The following is a 19,382-nucleotide window of genomic DNA, read 5'->3' on the forward strand; positions in this document are numbered from 1 at the left end:
AAACTATTTTGTAGTACAGCGAAATTACACATAATAACCAGCACAAATGATTGTTAAATAGTGCCGTTATCTAAGCAATTCAACCTTTTTAAGCTAGGTATTCCTGGCAACATCCCTCAATCCTGAACTGAACTTGGTGCCATCTCAAGCAAGAGAGTAGCACCAGCAGCAACTTCCTCCTTCAAGGGAGCTTCCACAGCTTCCTTAGATCCCTCAACCAATCAGGCTCTATAGCCTCCTCCTCAACATCTGTGTGTGGCCATGCGGGAATCACTTCTTTTTGGGCTTAAGAACACCCAACATAGCCCTCAAAAATATTTACCACCTCGGACGGCCTCGTTTCTCTTGGGTGACATGTGGTGTATTAGTATTAGGAAAGCCTTCCTCAACATCCAACGGTGCAAAGTCCTCCACCCCAGTCAACTTGGGCTTTTGTCCTGCCCTAGTTAGGAGAGTTTGGCCTCCTTTCGGTTCCCAGAAAGCCGCACCACATGAGTCAACTGCTCTGCCACCACCTAAGGCGCTACCGCCACAGGTATAGCACACTCACAATCACGGCCTCCCAGCCTCGTATAGCTTGCAAGTCGACCGTCGAGAATAGCCTGCCCATTCTCGACAGAGGCAGAACCCTAGCCTCAACAGTGAGATTCTCCGCCGCTAGAGGTGGCTAACGGACCGGCCCGATCTCTTTTTTTGCTTAGAGCCGAGCTCAGGCCGACCTATTTATTATCATGCTCAGGCTCATGCCGGCCCATTTACTTGAACATTAAACCCGGCCCGGTCCATGGCCCGAGCAAATATCGTGTTGTGCTCAGACCATCCCAAAATTAGGCACGATTTAAACAAATTTAATTTTAGTATTTTATGTTTTATTTGTAATTGAAAATTGATTATATTTAACTACTTTGAAAAATAAAATAAATAAAACTCATAACACTTTTTCTAATCGTAATAGTTTTCTAAGATTAGTTTCCTAATGGTTTTTATATTTTTTTTTTCATATATTTGAAAGGATGGTTTTTATATTCTACTATAAGAAAGAAAGAAAGAAAAACGCAATGAAATGTTAGTAATGTTAATTTAGGATTGAAACTATATCTAATGTGACAACTTTACCAAGCCTTGGCCGCCTCTACTTGGTTCTAGAACCTCGTGAAGATTATGCTCGTCCGGCAGCGACACCCCATTGTCAGAGGTGGCCTTGGCCATGCTGATGGTGTGCGGTTCGTGCTGCCGGACGGGTGTTTGCTCTCTATTGCAGGCTTTCTAGGAGTCTCGGGCTTGGAGATTGCAGTAAAGAAGTTAGCGTGAGTTTCCAGATTTGAGGCTTCACGGCTATGGAGGTTGCAGGCACTGATTCAAGGAGCAGGTTTTCGGAGCCTAATCTTCCAAACTCAAACGGCGACATCGATGGGAGTTATGGCGGCTTGGGGATTGAGATGTTTGAATCCTTTGGGGTTCGAATATGTTTCGGTTATGCTCGAGTTCATTTGCTCTTGTGGGTGGTAGCATCGAAGGAAGGCACAGAAGATGTTTTTGGTTTTGGTGGTGGCGATCATGGCGATGGCTGTGATTGACTTAGCCGCGAAGTGGGTGTTTAGGCCAGTCTGTTGGGTCTTGGGCTGAATTTTTTCCTAATGGGATTTAGGGCTGCTGGTTATTGCCCTGGACCTTTACTTTGTCATTTGGACCGTGTGTTTAGACCTCGGCCATATAGAATGTTATTAGCTTTTACTTTCAATAACCCTATTTTGAGGGACATATGCTTGTTAGTTCCTTAATGAGCGCTAATAAGTGTAGTTGCTTGTCTATCTGCTATTTTTTTTTTTCCATCGCTTATAGGCTTGCTTTTTTAAGTGAGCGCTAGATATTTAATTAGTGGTCTATCCTTATGTACCACTGTTGTACCCCCACAGCCTCTTGCCTATCTAGTCAATGGCAGCGAAAGGATATATAATGGCCATCCTGGCTTGAGAATTAATGACAATCATTGATGGATTGATTCAAAAAAAGAAAAAAAAATGCAAACCATAAAAGATTTATTATCATATTTTTTTTTATTTATAAATCCTTTGATTGTATTATTGTGAGATTAGTCTTCTTTAATAAACATGTATTTAATATTTAGAAGAAAAAAATGTTAAAATAAAGAGATAATGTTCTATTTCACTACTTCGTCAACATTAATGGGTGAAATTGTCAAGAAATTTTGAATAGAAAGGATGTTCAGATCTCTTCACTGTAAATTTTTATATTTTCAAAATAAAAGGAAATTTTATGTTTATAATGAGCCGGCCCTCAATATGTCATGCTCAGGTTGTGTCAAGCCAATAATGGGCTTGGTCCTGACCGGCCATGGGCTAATATACCTTGGCCCCACCCTGCCTAGCCCACCCTTAATCGTGCTCGGGCCGTGCTATGCCGATTTTGCATGTGCCAGATTCGTGCAGTGCTCAAGCCTAGCGCAATGTTTGCCACCTCTATCCGCCACACTAGGGTTCAAAGTCCTAATCTCTGTCACCGGTCCAGCCTGGCCCGAACTCACCCCAGCTCCAGATTTCTGCACGCCTCTCACAACCATAACATTGACAACCATTCCAGCTCATTTCACCGACGTCGCCCCTGCCTCCTATGCCACCTGTCTTGCCATCTGATGAAACCAAAAATGGATCACATCAATCTACCTCGTGCCTGAATGGACCACAAGCTCGGCAGAGTCCTTTGATTTGCTCATAGTGCAAGATCCAATTGCAATTCTCCTAAAAGCGGAAGTCTTAATAATGGTAAAGTCACAAAATTGGCTTCCTACCTTATAGCTATAAGCACGCGATCTCAGCTTCAGGCACAATTATCCTGACCTGCAGGATTAACCCCTACACCGTTTGAATGATGCACTGGGTTGCCACACAACAAGCCCGGTAAGCTTTTGCAAGCCTGTATGAGTAACTCAAAACAAACACCACACAACTCACGCCAAAAACGAGGAAAACCTTTTAACTTGAGAATAAGGAAAACATACCATGCTTCCCAAAACAATACTCTTTTCCCAAAAGAAAACAACGAAAGTTACACCATGACAAAATCATATAAATCGTTAACCTAACAATTCAAATATGATAAATCGATCCAACCTGGATAATAAAAGTCAACTCACAACAAAACATATCATTTGTTAACCTAACAAATAGAATATGAAACTTCGGTCCAACCTGGACAAAACATCAACACACCTCAATCATATGTATTGTTAACCTAACAAATAGAATATGAAACTTTGGTCCAATCTGGACAAAACATCAACACACATAAATCATATCAATTGCTAACCTAACAAATCAAATATGAAACTTCGGTCCAACCTGGACAAAATATGTACCCAGGAGTCGTAAGTAACATACTTAGATCCATGAGGTATGATGGCAGACAGACTAGAGCTCTAACTGAATCGTAACCTGTCACCTGGCCAAGGTTCAACCTTACGATATAACATTGCCTGAGGATGCAACCTGCAGCCCCGGATCCGTAGGCCAACCTGACCCTCAGATCAAAACATTAAACTAGTCACACACTAGACCCAAAATGTTAAATCAAATCAAACGGAGAAATCACAACTTGTGACTCCCCAAATCCTCGGACCACTAGTCGTCAGATTAAAACATTTATAATGGTCATACCGGACCTGAAAATGTTACCCAATCCAAAAGGAGAAGCACAACCTGTAACTCCCCAAATCCTCAAACACTTTTCAAAACAATAGAAAATACCATTTCCCACCATAATTTTTTCCCAAAAAGTCACATTACAAAACGAGAATGAACTCACCCACACATATATATTTCACATAAATATATATGTGTGTGTGTGTGTGTGTGTGTGGTCATTCACTCAGGAATGCCACTAATACCAACTAATCCGTTCGTAAATGAACATTGTGAGATTACTCATCTTGAAACTCCCGCTGCGTCTTCACACCATTAGACTACTTACACAACGCACTCTGTCAAGCACCTAAGGAAAACGCAGCCTTGATACAGTCAACGAATCACAAATAATTAAAGTTCGAATCCCCAAATCGAACCACAATCCCAAAGTAATGCCAATTGAGGCGAAACCACATCCGAGACCTCCCAAAGTCTCCGGAATACTTCCACGATCGATATGACTAAACCACAAGTCAATTGGACGCTCGAATCCTCACGGATCGAATAAATTGAACGGTCCAAAACCGTAAAAATCATAACAATTTCATACGAACTCTAAAAATTGCGTAGTACATATCGAAACACTTGTATCGACGAGTAGAGAATATTTAAAACCAGAAACAGTCCCTTATATGGCCGGAATATCGCCCGAACGCCACGATAGGAGGTGGCCCACCACCACTGGCCAAAACTCAACATTTCACAAAACTCCCAACATCAATGATCTTCTTCTGAGCATGCTTATCAACTTTCATAACTAGCATGAAATCAGAATCGAAGTGAAAAGGGTCGAAAACTACCTCATAAATCGTGAATCACTGTTCAATCCGAGCTGAACAGTTTTCCACTTGAATCGATCTAAACCAACCCCAAGGATTGAAGAAGGAGGCTGCTTCGAGCTCAACACAGGAAGGATGAAGCCGTGGCGTCGCTGGAGCTGCGTTTTCTGACCGGGTCAGAAAACACCAAACTTCGTCGCTTTGCTGCGCCGCACACTATGAATATCGCCTCTAGAGGATGTCACAGAGACGACCGGAGTTAGAAGGCGAGTCGATTTGGAAGGTTTCACCGCCAGAGACTGCCGGAGCTCACCGGAAAAGCCGGGTCGAGTTTCCGGGTTTGGGTCGGGTCTGACGCAAGGAAGAGAGAGAACGGAGAGTTTGATTTCCGGAAAAAGAAACTCAAATGGAAATAGTAAATTTTCCGAAAGGGAAACTTCTATTTATAGTGGTTTCCAAGAATATCCAAAACTTCCACATACGAACTCCGATTCTCGCGTTCCACATGTCCACGAACTCGTTTCGACGCGTTCTACAACTTTTGTGAATGAAGTTTTCAGAGAATCTTAACGTATCAAAAGTCAACCTTGAACCCCCCCAATATCCGCACTATTTGTCCGGAACACTTCCGCTCCGTCCACGAGCCACGAAACCGTCCAATAACCATAAATTAGATTCCGGAAAATCCTCAGAAAATATATACGAATTTCCGGGGCATCACAACCGCCATCTCCTTCGCCATGAGTAGAAGAGAACTTTTAGAAGAAAATGGGTAGAAATCCTAGGATTTTTTTCACCACCTAGCTACATTGCGAACTTGCAGCTAGGTAAGATAAAAAGAAAATCTCGATCTTATGAGAATTACCCTATTTTGTCTGTTGGGTCCACTCTAGTTTGGATTGTCTTTATTAGTTTATACATGTTGTCCAAAAATTATAATTGTTTGATTATGCGATTACATAAAATAATTAGACATTCTGGTGATAGTTAATGATTTTATGACTTACGATACATCTGTCTGATGCTCTTTTGTTTATATTGATTTTTACTGTGATAATTATTATTTTATTAAAACTTTATTTAATTTTATGAATTTGCTACTGAATAGAGTAGGGCTGGCATTTTCAGCCAAGACAAACCAACCAACCGAGTCCGAGTCGAACTGGAAAAGTTGGTAGCCGACCATGTCGGTAACCGAAAGTTTGGTATGGTAGTACCGAACCGAGAGAGATATATTGGTACGGTATTGGTACTGAATTTTAGACATATACGGTATACCGTACCTAACCGTATATTGTATATATTATTTATTTATTTAAATATATTTTATATATATCGATCTGAATCGTTGATTATTATTAGTTTTATTTCATATTAAATTATAACCGTTCGATTTTAAATTTTCCAAACCCTAAGGGGGGGTTAGATCGAGCCCTCTCTCAGTCTCTCACTCTCTCTCAGACCCGAACCCTCTCCGCCTCGGCGCCTCTCGACCTCTCCTTCAGCCCTTTGAAGTGATGATGTTCAAACTATCCAATTAAGAATCGAATCCAGAGATAAGAGATTCATGTCCTACGGCCGGTGAATTTTCCCTAAGACTCATTAAATTTTTGTTTCAATTTTAGCTAGAAGTGCATGGATTCATTTGACTCATGTTCTAAATTGAGTAATCTCTGAGACTCTAATGCTTTTGCTGCTTTGCATCTTGCTGTCGTGGATCTCAAGTGGAATGGGTCTCTGTTGCCATTAATCTCAAGTGGAATCTATGAGTTCTTAACCTGTGATTTGTTACTCTTTGTTTACCAATATGTTCTAGGTTTTCATGGTTTCCCTTCTATGCTTGCAGGAACAAGAGGACCAAGGACTGAGTTTGAGTGTTTGAGACTTTGAGGGAGACGAAGGCAAAGTCACTGCACAATTGAAGGTATAATTCATTAATTCGTTTTATGCATAATTGATAATTCTTTGTAGATTTGATTTGCAGCAATTGTGGTAGGTTTGATTTATGAGTAATAGATACATCTCATCTTGAGAATAAGGTAGAATTAGTAACAGCCTGGATTGATACCTCTTCGAAATAATGTCAAATGAATTATGAATTAGTAATTTTGAGTAATGTCAGTGCTCACTATCTATATGTGATGGCTGTAGGTAGAATTAAGACTGAAGAAAATATAGTCATGTACCTGTGAATTGTTATGTTCTTCGTAAATTTTAAGTTTGTTTTTCTTACTGGGCTTTTCAGGTGTTGTTCCAATCTCAGAAATTCAAGTAATCATCTAATCAAGGTCGGCTTAGACCTGGAGCAACGTATCATTTCATTCATTTGTGTGAAGTGTGAACTATGAGTGTTTGAATTAGAAATTGTATGAACTATGAAGTGATGATGAGATGAATTGAAGTTGATGTATTGCTTTATTTGTTCATGGTTGTACTGAAGTGATGATGAGATGAAGATGAACTGAAGTTTGTATTGCTTTATTTGCTTATGGTTGAACTGAAGTGTTGAACTTTGCTTATTTTTCATTTGCAGATTTGCTTATGGTTGGGCCTTTAAATTCATATGATTATTGCAGTTTTTCATTTGCTGGACAGGTTTGGCCGTTTGGGCTTTTACAATTGTAGTTGGGCCAGGACTGAAAGCTAGCCAAATCTTAAGTCGGTTGGAAGCCCAACCAACCGATACCAACTGGCTATCTCGGTATACCGACAAGTTAGTATACCGACTTTTTGGCCGGTAATTGGTAGCCCATTTTGTGTACCAACAATGTTCGGTTCGGTAGGTGGTATTGGGCTTCAAGGTCCGATACCGAACCGAACCAAGCCCTAGAATAGAGTTTGGAGACATGGGTCTGAATTGTTAATCATTACCCATGAATTTAATCCTGTAGGAATATAAGTTAAAATCAAATTGAAACACTGTCATGTAATCAAGTTAAACACGAGTTTATACAATTTGTAATCAGATATCAAGAACCTTATCCTGAACAATAGAGCTTTATAAAAAGAAGATTGTATAACTTAGTGAGGTGTGGTTTTCAAATCTTTGAACTGTAATTTTTATATATATATATATATATATATATATATATATATATAGACATACCAATATTTATGAATCATATGGTGATTTCACTTTTGGTTCCTATGTTTTTTTTTTTTTTTGGAAATAGAAGTTGAACATTAGATCAATAGCCAAAAGACTAGAGTCTACCATAACTTACATAAATAAAACTTAGCAAGAAAATCCAAACTAAACTATCTAAGCTAGAGCAGATCATTAAAATCTCTAGGACTCTCACATTTAAGCGAGCCTATACAAGAATGAAAAAACCTCACCTCCTGCAGAAAAGAAATCATTCAACTAACCCCCACTTACCAATCATGCAATTGTGGTACAAGTAAGACACTAGAAACGTCATAGAAGACTCATAGAAGTTAATCCAACCTCACACAGCCTCAATACCCTAATACATTAGGCCCCAGATTGCCTTAACCTGAGCCCAAGGCCGTAGGCCCAAGACCAAATCTACCCTTACATAGTAGGAAGATTCCCCTGCCCTATCAGCCCAAATTTGAGCCCAGGCCCAGAGACCCAAGACCAAACCCAAGCCAACAGAGGAGGAGAATCAAGCTACTTCTTTGCCTCCACTGCCATCATGTCCCCCTACGGCAATACCGTTCGACCACAGCTCCGGCGGCCGACTTTTCCACCTGTTCATCAACATCGTCGACCTGTTACAGGGGGTCAACAGTCCTTAAGCGCACAGAGGACCGGCTGGAAAAGAGAACCCCCGCCGCCCTGACCTCAAAGACTCCTCCCGCCCCTTGCTAAAACAAAATCTGTGCAGCGTCGATACCTAGACACCTGTACCTGTTCCACTTCCCGATCTGGCAATCCCACCATCCTGAGATCTGATCAAACTCGTTGTATAGACCCAGCCACGAAAACCATCTCCTTCTCCCTCTGAAACCATGATTTAACAAAGGCTAGAAGCCTACTCGACTCGACATGGAGAGAGATTCCCGGTCCCAATTCTGCCGTCATCGCTATTCTCGAACTCTAGGGTTCGCTATGCACTCGTTCCTTTCTATATTTGGTTCCTATGTATGAGTACGACTTCTACAATCTATTTTCTTTCAATGCCAACCAAAATTTTGCTGTGAAATTTGTGGGATTTTTCGAGTAATTTATTATCTTGTTATGATCTTTTACACACTTCTACTATAAAATTTGTCATCTATATATTATTAGGGGAGAGAAGAATGATAACTTTGAATTTTCTATATAAGCATATGATGAGTGGTTATCTGTAGATGGTGGGTAATTATTATATGAATTTTTGTTTAAAAGAAATTGGTTTTTATTTTATGTTATTTTGTTATTTACCATGATAACCCTAAAATATTACAAGTTACATAAAGATAATATATGGTCCCAGGACCAACCAAAGTGAGTTAAGTTAATAATAGTGTGTGTGTGTGTGTCTAGGGTATAATATACAGATTTTAACCAGAGCAGAGCTCCACTTTGAAATTAACGTGTGAAGTTCGAGTTTTTGGTCACTTTTTGGTCGCATATTCACATGTTGACTGTTTAGTTTTTAGATACTACTGTATAGATCATCTCTGCAAATTTTCAACCAAATTGATGATCGTTAAGGTATCTAACTCGCTTAAACCAATGGACTGACTGAACTATCTACCTAAACTGTACTAGCTTTAAAGTAGTTATCAATGCCTTAACGATCATTAATTTGGCTGAAAATTTGTAGAAATGATCTATACACTAGTACCTAAAAACTGAACGGTCGAGATGTGGATATGAGACCATAAAGTGACCAAAAACTCGAACTTCACACGTTAATTTCAAAGCGGAGCTCCTCTCTGGATATATATATATATATATATATATATATATATCATAGGGTCGGGCCACCGAATTTTCCAATAACATGAACACGTTAACTTCATACTATCATACTATTAAACTATGATGATTTCATGTTTTCTTTTGATAATCCTAGTAATCCCAAGAAAATACTCAAATAGATAGTGAAGAAATTTATTCAATTTTTCTGCTATCAGTTCTAGTGTTTTGATAAACATGTTCATAGGGTCGGGCCACCGAATTTTCCAATAACATGAACACGTTAACTTCATACTATCATTCTATTAAACTATGATGATTTCATGTTTTCTTTTGATAATCCTAGTAATCCCAAGAAAATACTAAAATAGATAGTGAAGAAATTTATTCAATTTTTCTTCTATCAGTTCTAGTGTTTTGATAAACATGTTCATTTGTTCAAATAAATAATACTACAATAATTTACAAAGACTTGCGTATATAGTTGTATGCATTTCAGATAATTTTTTTATCAAAATAATATTAGAAAACTAAATACGTGAGCATAACTCAGATATTAGAAAACGAGTAATCACTCCAGGGGTTGTTTGTTTGCCATTGAGCATAACTCAGATATTAGAAAAAAGGGTAAAATAGTGATTTAAAATTTTACAAAAATCAGATATATGTATTAAGTAAAATACGATGTGTGTATATAATTTCTCATGAAATTATACCAATATATTTTGTTTGGAAAATTTATATCATACTATTCTAAGTATTGAAGTAGTAAATTCTAATCATGTATATCATAAATTAGCAAATCAATGAACCTATTTCACAATCACCTACTTATGATCATTTTAATTTACATACACAAATCTAAAATAAGAATCCAAACAATAAATTTTATAGAATTTTATTATTATCATGAATATCATAAAAATTAATAAACCATCAAACCTACTTGCAATATAGATGATAAGATTAAGAGAAGTGGGAATACAAACCTAAAAAGAGAATCAACAGCAATAAGGAGTAAAACATCAGCAGACTACAGCTTAAACCAGGATCATAAGCTAGAACTGAAGAACAATGGTAAACTTTGATCAATCTACTCATTATAAGCAGAATTGCCACAAAAATCCGTGTGAAATACATACACATTTGCAACTGATATCCGTGTGTATTTATCTCGGTAACCACTAATTGTCATATTAATTGTCATTCGATTGTTTACACGGAATTCTGTCTCCAGTCTCCTTTTTTCCCACAGAATTTATTAGTTATTTTTTATTTTTACACGGATATCCGTGTCTAATTCCACACAAATATTCGTGTGTTACTCATTTCACACATAAATCTGTACTGAAAACTTATTGTCATGGAAATCCGTCCCTCCATAATTCACATAGCATAAAAAATAAACTAATTTATAATGCGTACAGAAATCTGTGTGAACATCAACTCACACAGATATCTGTGTGAAAATATTTTAGTTTTTACATAGACATCTATTACTGTGGTTTATTCACACGGATTTTCGTTGATATTGTTATTGTATAAATTATTTTGGGCTCAATTATGCTTATTTCTCACGGTTATCTATTAGTATAAACTTTTTGAGTAGTGGTTGACCGAGTAGTATAAACATCTGTTAGTATATCTGTGGCTTTTAAATAATCTGTGTGAGATAAATGTGTGTGAATTGTTATTTTGCTAGCAGTGGGTGGACCAATATTTTGATTTCTACCAAATTTCAAAAGAAAGAAAAGTGACAATAGCTTCTATGTATAGCCCTATAAGGCTGCAGATATTTGGTATATGTTTAAACATGAATTTCCAAATACTTGGCAAGGTTTTGGTACTTACTCATGAGGGAATTTGATCCATAAAATAATATTGATTATTAGACAGCTTTGGCTAAAAATCTAAAATGTAGTAGGTGGGCATTGTAAAAAATTATAAAACTCAGTTTACACTTTACAGAGTTGTTAAGGAGAGATTTTGGCTTTTCTTTTTATGTGCTATTGTCATATTTTATTGGGACTCAAGGCTTAGATTAGAATGGATGTTAAAGTGAAAATCCAAAAACTCTATATGAGGCATGTGAGTTGGCCAAAATTTTTGGAGAGAACTATGAGAGACGCAAGGCTAACTCTAGAAGTTATTTGCAAGTGTTGAAGAAATTTTCAAAATATAATATTTATTAAAAAATAAAAATGTGTCATTTGTGTTTGCACCTTTTGAGTTTGTCTGAATGAAGTAATATGACCAAAGTCAATTGATACAAGTGAAAACGTACCTTACTATTTGAAGGGGTACTGTACCTATGTGAGAATACGAGAACTAAGTATGGAGTATGATAGAGAGAGAGATAGTGACACAAGCATGTATAGTGGTTCATCTTGCCCTTGACGCAAGGCTACTTCCACTTAGAAGTTCCACTATGAGTGAGGCCAAGTAGCCTTTGTAGTATACAAGTGTGGGGATCATGGATCCCATCCTCATCTAAGAAGGGGAGGACTTCCCTTTATAGCTAAAGGAAGTCTCCTTCTAGTTTACATTTCTGATGTGGGACATAATACACATATTTACTTCTCTTGAAGCCTCTTGGAGAGCATGGGAGGGTGACCTCCTGACTAGATACCGGCCGACCTCCACCATGGCAACGTAGCTCGGGTGTCGGTCTACTGGATGCATGCCATAGGCGGGGCTAGCCATGTCGTGGGGCTTACCTATGATGTCATTGCTTATGCTTGGCGGTATGTGGTATAAGTGATATCAACAAGTCCCCCAAGTCCCCGAGTAAGAGGTGCTTCTTGGTTGGAGAGTTTAAATATGATGCCGCCAAGTATGAGTGATGACCTCGTTGAACGCCATACCCATAGTAGTCCCCCACTCCGTAAGCAAGAAGGGACTGTTTGGGTCTTGTGAAGTTTCCATGGTAGGTTGGTGCCACGGGGGGCTCATCATCGATCTAGTACCTGCAAATAAGATAAGAGTGTACAAAGAGCATATTGATTGCGCTAGGGCAATCTAAGTGACAATTGAGTCAAATGCATCGAGGTGCATGAATGTTTATATGAGATACATGTTACACATTGTGTGTGCACGTATTATGTAGTGTTGACATAAGGCGTACAATTCAAAAATGTATGTGGTTGTGATAGTATAACGAAGTGCATGTAATGCATAGATGTGTGATGAACGTGATGACGCGTACATAACAATATGTATATGTTGTATGCATATGATGCACATGTGATAAGATCGGGAGTGTTGTTATTCGCCGAGTCCCCCAAGTCACGTAGTTAGTAAAACTGGAATTCGGACTTAGATTATGTTCAATGATACCGGTGAGGCTAAGAATGAAGCTCCGGTATCGAAGTAACTACTTGTCATACTAGCGAGACTATGGCAAGACCATGATAGTCCCCCAAATATGAGTGTGTAAGAATTGCGCTCGCTCATATTGAGCGAGTGATAGGTTGTGTGAGTTATGTCCTATGGTCTTATTAATGGGATGTAAAAGAAATTTAATTGTTGTGATCAACAATAGGTGAAAAATTTCAATATTTCCATTAATAGACCATAGCACGAAAAGTATGAGTGTGAAGCTCAATGATAGTCCCGGTCAGGTACTACCTCCACTTGTGATAAGTGGTATGAATAAGTCCCTCAAGTGTAGAGAACGCTCGGGAGGTGAGATGACTCAAAAGTAAGGGACTTGACCTTGGCTTACCCGTTGGGGGTACCTCGCATGGGGTAAGGACTATAATGCAAGGGACTGAACCTTGGCTTATGTAAGGGAGCTACCCTTTAGTTATCCCGTTGGGATACCTGGCTCGAGTAGAGGATTTAAGAGGGCCTGTAGGCCTTGTGTACAACGACTTTGGTACCCGTTGGGGTATTGTATAGGCATCGGCCTCCAGTACCCGTTGGAGGGCCCGGTCTCTGGTACCAGGCTGGGTAGTTAGAGGGCTTAGTGCCTCTGGTACCCGATGGGGTAGAGTGAGGGCTTTAGCATCGTGACCCGGTGGGATCACATGAGGGCTTGAGCCTCTTTAACCCAATGGGGTTGAATGAGGGCTGATAAGCCTCCTGTACCCGGTGGCGTGGCCCCGGGTAAAGTGAGGGCTTGGGCCTCCTGTACCCAGAGGCGTGGCCCCGGGTAGAATGAGGGCAGGGCCTTCTAACCCCATTGGGGTTCCTCGCTAAGGGCGAGGATTTGAAGTGCCATATTTTACACTTACGTAGTGTCATGTTGTTGAAACAAAAAAATTCGCACATCCAATTACAACGAGGCCCGTCTATGTCAGGAAAATATGAGTGCTTTATTTAAATAAAATTAAAAGCCTCTCATGAAAACAAGGATGGACAAAGTTGATAGCTTTTAAAACTCTAAGCAAAAAGAAAAAGCACAAGAGTCATTAAGCTGGTCTATTGGATTTTTACAAGACGTCAGAGTTCTTGTTTTGTCAAGATATAAATTACAAAGCAACTACAAAATACAAGAGTTGTAGTCTTCACGGAATACAAGTTCCCCAGGTAGTTCACTCCAAGTTGAACTCTAAAACTCTATGTTTTATACAAACCAAACTCATGATCGTGGCAATATAAAAAGCACTGCATAAAGACAAAAAAAAGGGAAGGAAAGCAAAGGGGACAGAAGAAGCCGCAGCGTGCTCCATAGGAATCAAAGGTGGAGGATCCGTCTGCATCTCTTTATGGTTTTACCACTTTCAAAGCTCCAGTGGCGGTACCTTTAGGTGCCAATACTGTTTCAGAGCTTCATTCGGCGTGCCTTAGGGTGCCGAAACTGCTTTCAAAGCTCCGGTGGCGGTGCCTTATGGTGCCAATACTGTTTCAGAACTTTGATACGGCGTGCCTTAGGGTGCCGATATTATCCTCAAGTTTTGGCTGTTTAATACACCGAACTGTCAGAGGGCCCCTTATAATCACAGGAACTCTGTCAATTCCACTTAAACACCACATATAATTACCCCCTGCATCCTTTCAAAATACCATAGCCAAAAAGAGCCAGTCCCGATCTCCATTCCAAAACACCTATTCTCAAAATAGCCAATGGGTAAATACAAGAAGGCCTCACCCTTGAGTTTAAATCCTGGAGTTCTGATACTTGGCTACGGTATAGTCGCTGTTCTTGTCTCCGGCCACCTGTATAGCCAGGGAGAGAGGCTATCAAAATAAATACAATTCTGCAGCAGACTTTAAATTTAATGTCTGCAAATAAGTTGAAACAGCTGATACTCTAAAGAAGAAACTCACCTTTAGAATGCTGTGACTACTATCACCTGGTCCGACTTGAGCCTGCACAGGAAACAAACTTGTTAAAGTTAAATACAAGCTTTGAAGCATTTAATTCCAAGAACAAAGCTAAAATAGCCAAAGAGACAGTCTGAGGCTTTTAACATTGAAAGATGACAAACAAGAAAGAAAGCTGGGTAGTGGGATTGCAAGGCAGGTCACAAGTTGTCAAAACTAATCACACTCTTTGTGGCAGCCAATTCCAAGACAAGTTTAATGGACAGGTTCTTATATTTGCAAATGATCAAGACAACCAAATGAGACAGACCAAGACTTGATCTCAAGGGTTGACAAGTATGTGTTCGTGGGTGCAGTGTGTCAAGAGAAGAAAGAAAGATAAGAATTTGCAAACTTCAAAGCCAATTATGTGCACAAGTTTGGAAGCATTCGTCGTCCAAAAAGTTTCGAAGCGGTGTCAACAAAAAAAAAGTAATGAAAGTCGCTAGGTGGACTGACAAGAACCAACTTGAAGGTTTAATTGGAGGCAATTTGGCTCATTGTTCATCAAAAATGTGTTGAAAGTGCACTATCATTCAGGGCATATTCCAAAGCCAAATTAAATCTATTCAAGGAGAGGGCAACAGGTCCTGAACCAACATTATTGCAAGAAATATCCAAGAGGTGCCGACATGAGAAAGTAGAGGAAGAAATATCTTGGTTTGTGATCTTACAACCAAGTATGAATGTTTAATTAATCATGCATTCTCTCTGTGCAAAGTGTGCTGTGTGCAGTACCACCACAAAGAAGAAAAGACAAAAAAGAAGCAAAGTTAATAATAAAAAAAAAGGAGCTAGTCTTTACTTCCAAACCAGACGCACCAAAACAAAAGCAATATTGGGAGTCCAGAGGCTTTGACTACCGGACTACGACGAGATGTAAAATTTCCCCTGTAACAAAGAAAAAGGGGTTAATCGCAGGGACTTATCGGTGGGAGCAAGCATTCCCTCTTCAAAATTATGCTCACAAACGCACCTGAAGAGTCAAAGGCAGGAGTATTGCTTTCGCAACCCAAGGTGTACCTTTGCCTTGTTCGACCTCACAACACCAGAAAACAATATTCAATTCCCCGAGTCGCTGATGGGAAGAACCAAGAAGAAAATTTCAGTTTTGTTGTACACAAATCAAACAAAGGAGTGAAATGAAGGATGCAATCCTCACCCGGTTTGTGTGCAGAAATCTCAATTGCAGGCTCTGAAATCCTCCTTGGGCAAGAATATAATTGCGACTCTATCTTCAATCCCATCTCCAAGTTGATTTCTGTCTTCAAATCCAACTCCAATTCAACCTCGCAGTAGATCAGTATTGAGCTCGTGTTCTACCTGGTTTGGGATAAGATGGGGCGATATGCTTGGAGAGAAAAAGAATAAGAAACAACGAAAAGAAGAGGAGAATTGAAATTTACAAAATGAAATTATGGCTGGGTGTCCTTATCAAATTTGGGACTCTGGGAAGATTGGGCCTTTGAACAGTTCGATGGGTGCCTGGGCCTTCGAAAAGTCTCTCTGATGCCCAAAACAAAAGTTCGATATACTTCCCCGAATTCTTTTCAAGAAAAATTGAGACTCGGAGTTCACTCGCTACATTGGGTGTCCCCGTATTAAATTTGGGGCCGAGAAAGCTTCATGGAGCGAGGAACATGATTCGCAAGGATACAAAAGAAGCCCATTTCAAAATTTGGGCCCGTTGGAAGAGTTCGGCAAAACATGACGCTATGGGTTTCCATTTCCAAACACCCAGGCTTTGGTTTCGTTAAAGATACTTCGGAACCTAAAAAATATCTTTTTGGTACAAAACCAAGAAAAAGCCCAAATTCCCAAATCTTCAGAACTACAATGGTTTGATCCCTTCACAGGGTATGTAGGTAATCTAGCGACCCACTAGATGCAACCACAAATTCAAATCGAATCCCTGACTCCACCAGTCAAATTCACCCAAACACCAGAAAAATCAAATCATTCCCAAATTACCCAAATACAAATTCAAGGGCTCTAAACCCTCAAAAATATCTCAAACACAAATCCAAAAAATAAATGGGTCATCTACCCATTTAAATCCCAAAGGCTGGAACTACATGTGGTTTGATCCCGCAAGGGTATGTAGGCAATCTGGAATCAAATAATCTAGATGCAACCGCGTCCTAAACACTATTCCTATTCCAAAAATCCAAGCCTTCCAATGGGTCGTTCACCTATTGGAACTCTTGAACTACGAGTGGCTTGATCCCTTCCCGGGTACGTAGGCAACCCATTCCAAAATTCGGGTGCAGCCGCAAAAACAAACAACCACACACTGGTTTCTTTATAAATGGAATCAAAGGGTGTTCCCTTGTAACAAGGGATTGTAATTAAGAGACACATTCTGTCTTGAATGGGTCGAACCCGAAATAATTAAAACTCTATTCTGTTAATGAATACGAGTAAAATTACGTTGGGTGACATTTTACACTCTGTGCAATTTTTAACCTAACACATGTGTATACATGTAGTAATTTAATTGATTTGCAATTAAAGAAAGCATGACACGTACGCATAAACAAATATGCTATCAAAAATTAACGCATTTAAAGATACGCTTAGATTATAGTAATCACTATCGAAGCATGTAAAGCATTGCAATAGCTCAAAGTGAAAGAGCATAAGTGAGAACTTATCTAGAGCCGTGAAGAAGTGGTATAATATTGTAAAGTATTGAAGTTGCTCATAAATAGGACTCTATATCGGCTAGCGAGTACCAATAGTTTATTTGGCCTCATTTGTACAAGAGGGTGCCCAGTTGGGATGATTGTACCTCACTAAAAATAAATAGGTGATTAGCAGTTTGTTTATATAATTAGATTGACTAAATATATGTAGTTGAGACTTCATGTAATCATGTTGAAACATAGCGTAATTATAACTACACGACATTAATAGACAACTAATTAAATGCTTGAAGTTTCACAAACGCGAGCATGTGTGAATTTGGTGAAAACTAATTAATTTTGTGGTCATGAGACATGCCTATGTAATTGAACATATGATTGAATATTTGAAACACACAAATAAGTGGAATAAGCAGTAGACTAGCTTGTATGTGAGATAAGTATATAGTAATGGAAGTGAGAGCATGAATACAGAGTTGCTAGCTGTAGGAATGCAAAAACAGACAAGCATGCCTTTTGTTCATGTGTGTCACCAATTTAGAGAATGGCATTGACACAAATGTGATTTAAATCATGACAAGGGCGCCTTTGCAGTAGCTATGCTATTTATAAGTTTATAATAGGCTGAGTGTATGTGTGCAGATTAATAGGGGAGCATAAGTAGCATGCAATAGGCACAAATTAAGTTATTAAGTGATAGTTGAATTATTCGTTCAGAGTGGTGTGAATGGTATGCACATTAGAATGAATATATCAATTCCCTCGCCCAAAAGTACATGTGAAAACAATTAAACTTGTATGCAACACGGTGGTTAATTTAAAATTAATGAGATATAGACCTCTATGATAAGTCTCTGCATATTAGCAATTAAGAAAGAAATATATACACTATACTTGAAGAGTACGTGGTGAGCAATGCAGCTCCCACGTGGTGAGGATTAAATGTAACACATACATACATGGCACCCGAGCTAGCAAATGGCTACCATTTGTAATTATGCTCAATACTCACTAGAAAGACTTGGGTTCCTGGAACCTGAATTGGCTTATTGTAATAAAAATGGCAAATCTTTATATGATTGCAAAGCATGCATATAAAAGCCTTTGGGAGGTATACATGAGACATACGTGATCACCTGGGATGCTCAGATAGCAGTAATTTAAAGTCAAATGAGTTGAGAGAGAAAAAATTTCTACGTGTAACGCAGAGGTATGCTAGTTAATTTCTAAGTGTGTAGTGTCAACAGATTAACCAGCCTAGCCCATGCAGTCAACAGAGAGACATGCTAAGATTATAATAAATATTGCATTCTGTGTCGCTGCTCTGTGCAACAAGTACGCTGGCTTGGTAAGATAGAGCAAAATAATTGTATATGAAGGACTTAGCTTAATGGATGCCGGAGGATTCTCCTTGGTATGAATCCAGGCGAGAGGTGTGGTTAGTGACTCGGTGGCTAGTTCTTGGAAACACAGCACTGCTGCCCAAAGTAGGTGCCCGGGTGCTTGAGCAAATATATATGTAATTTTTTTTTCAATTGCTAAAATGCGTAATTCAGCCATGGCTAGACCCGACGGGTCTGAGAGTGATACCGGTGGGTTGATGAGCCATGCCAGCGGGACTCGTATAGTGATACCGATACCGGTGGGATGAAATAGATGATGCTCCGGGATTCCTGAGTGTCAAGAAAAGGTTTTTTTTTTTTTTTTTTTTGCAAGACCGGTCAGTGGGTCCGACATGGGTTAGGGAGACTGAGATCGATGATCACTTCATGAGTGCCGGAAGCACACTGAGCTCCCAGAAACAGAGATATCAACTATATATACGGGTGTCGGTAACTTGAAGCTCGTGACCCATCACCGGGGATAGGTGCCGGCATGTGTCACCGGGATGGTGGTGATGATCACCGAGATCGGGATGTCGGCATGAGAAGGGTGCCGGCTGGGGTCACCGAGATGCTGCTGGTATCGGAGGAATGAAGTGCAAATGACAAGGTTGCACGCAATTGCCAGCAGGAGATGCAATTGGTACCGGCGAAACTGTGATTTTTCTTGGGTCTGAACCGAGATGTGAAGATGATGC

At 39.4% G+C, this 19,382-nt stretch overlaps 1 long non-coding RNA gene across 2 annotated transcripts; it reads right to left on the reverse strand.

The window, feature by feature from the left end:
• Nucleotides 1–13,717: 13,717 nt before the first annotated feature.
• Nucleotides 13,718–16,038, reverse strand: LOC112199898. Of its 2 annotated transcripts, XR_005810126.1 has the most exons (6): nt 15,820–16,038; nt 15,634–15,735; nt 15,463–15,548; nt 14,622–14,663; nt 14,443–14,510; nt 13,718–14,252 (listed from the first exon to the last, which is right to left on the reverse strand). It is a non-coding gene; the product is annotated as an uncharacterized LOC112199898 (long non-coding RNA). The 2 variants fall into 2 exon arrangements; XR_002936095.2 differs by having other exon boundaries at nt 15,634–16,038.
• Nucleotides 16,039–19,382: the final 3,344 nt, after the last annotated feature.

The sequence above is a fragment of the Rosa chinensis genome, chromosome 4 (genome assembly GCF_002994745.2).
Source record: "Rosa chinensis cultivar Old Blush chromosome 4, RchiOBHm-V2, whole genome shotgun sequence".
In the NCBI taxonomy this organism is placed as follows: Eukaryota; Viridiplantae; Streptophyta; class Magnoliopsida; order Rosales; family Rosaceae; genus Rosa; species Rosa chinensis.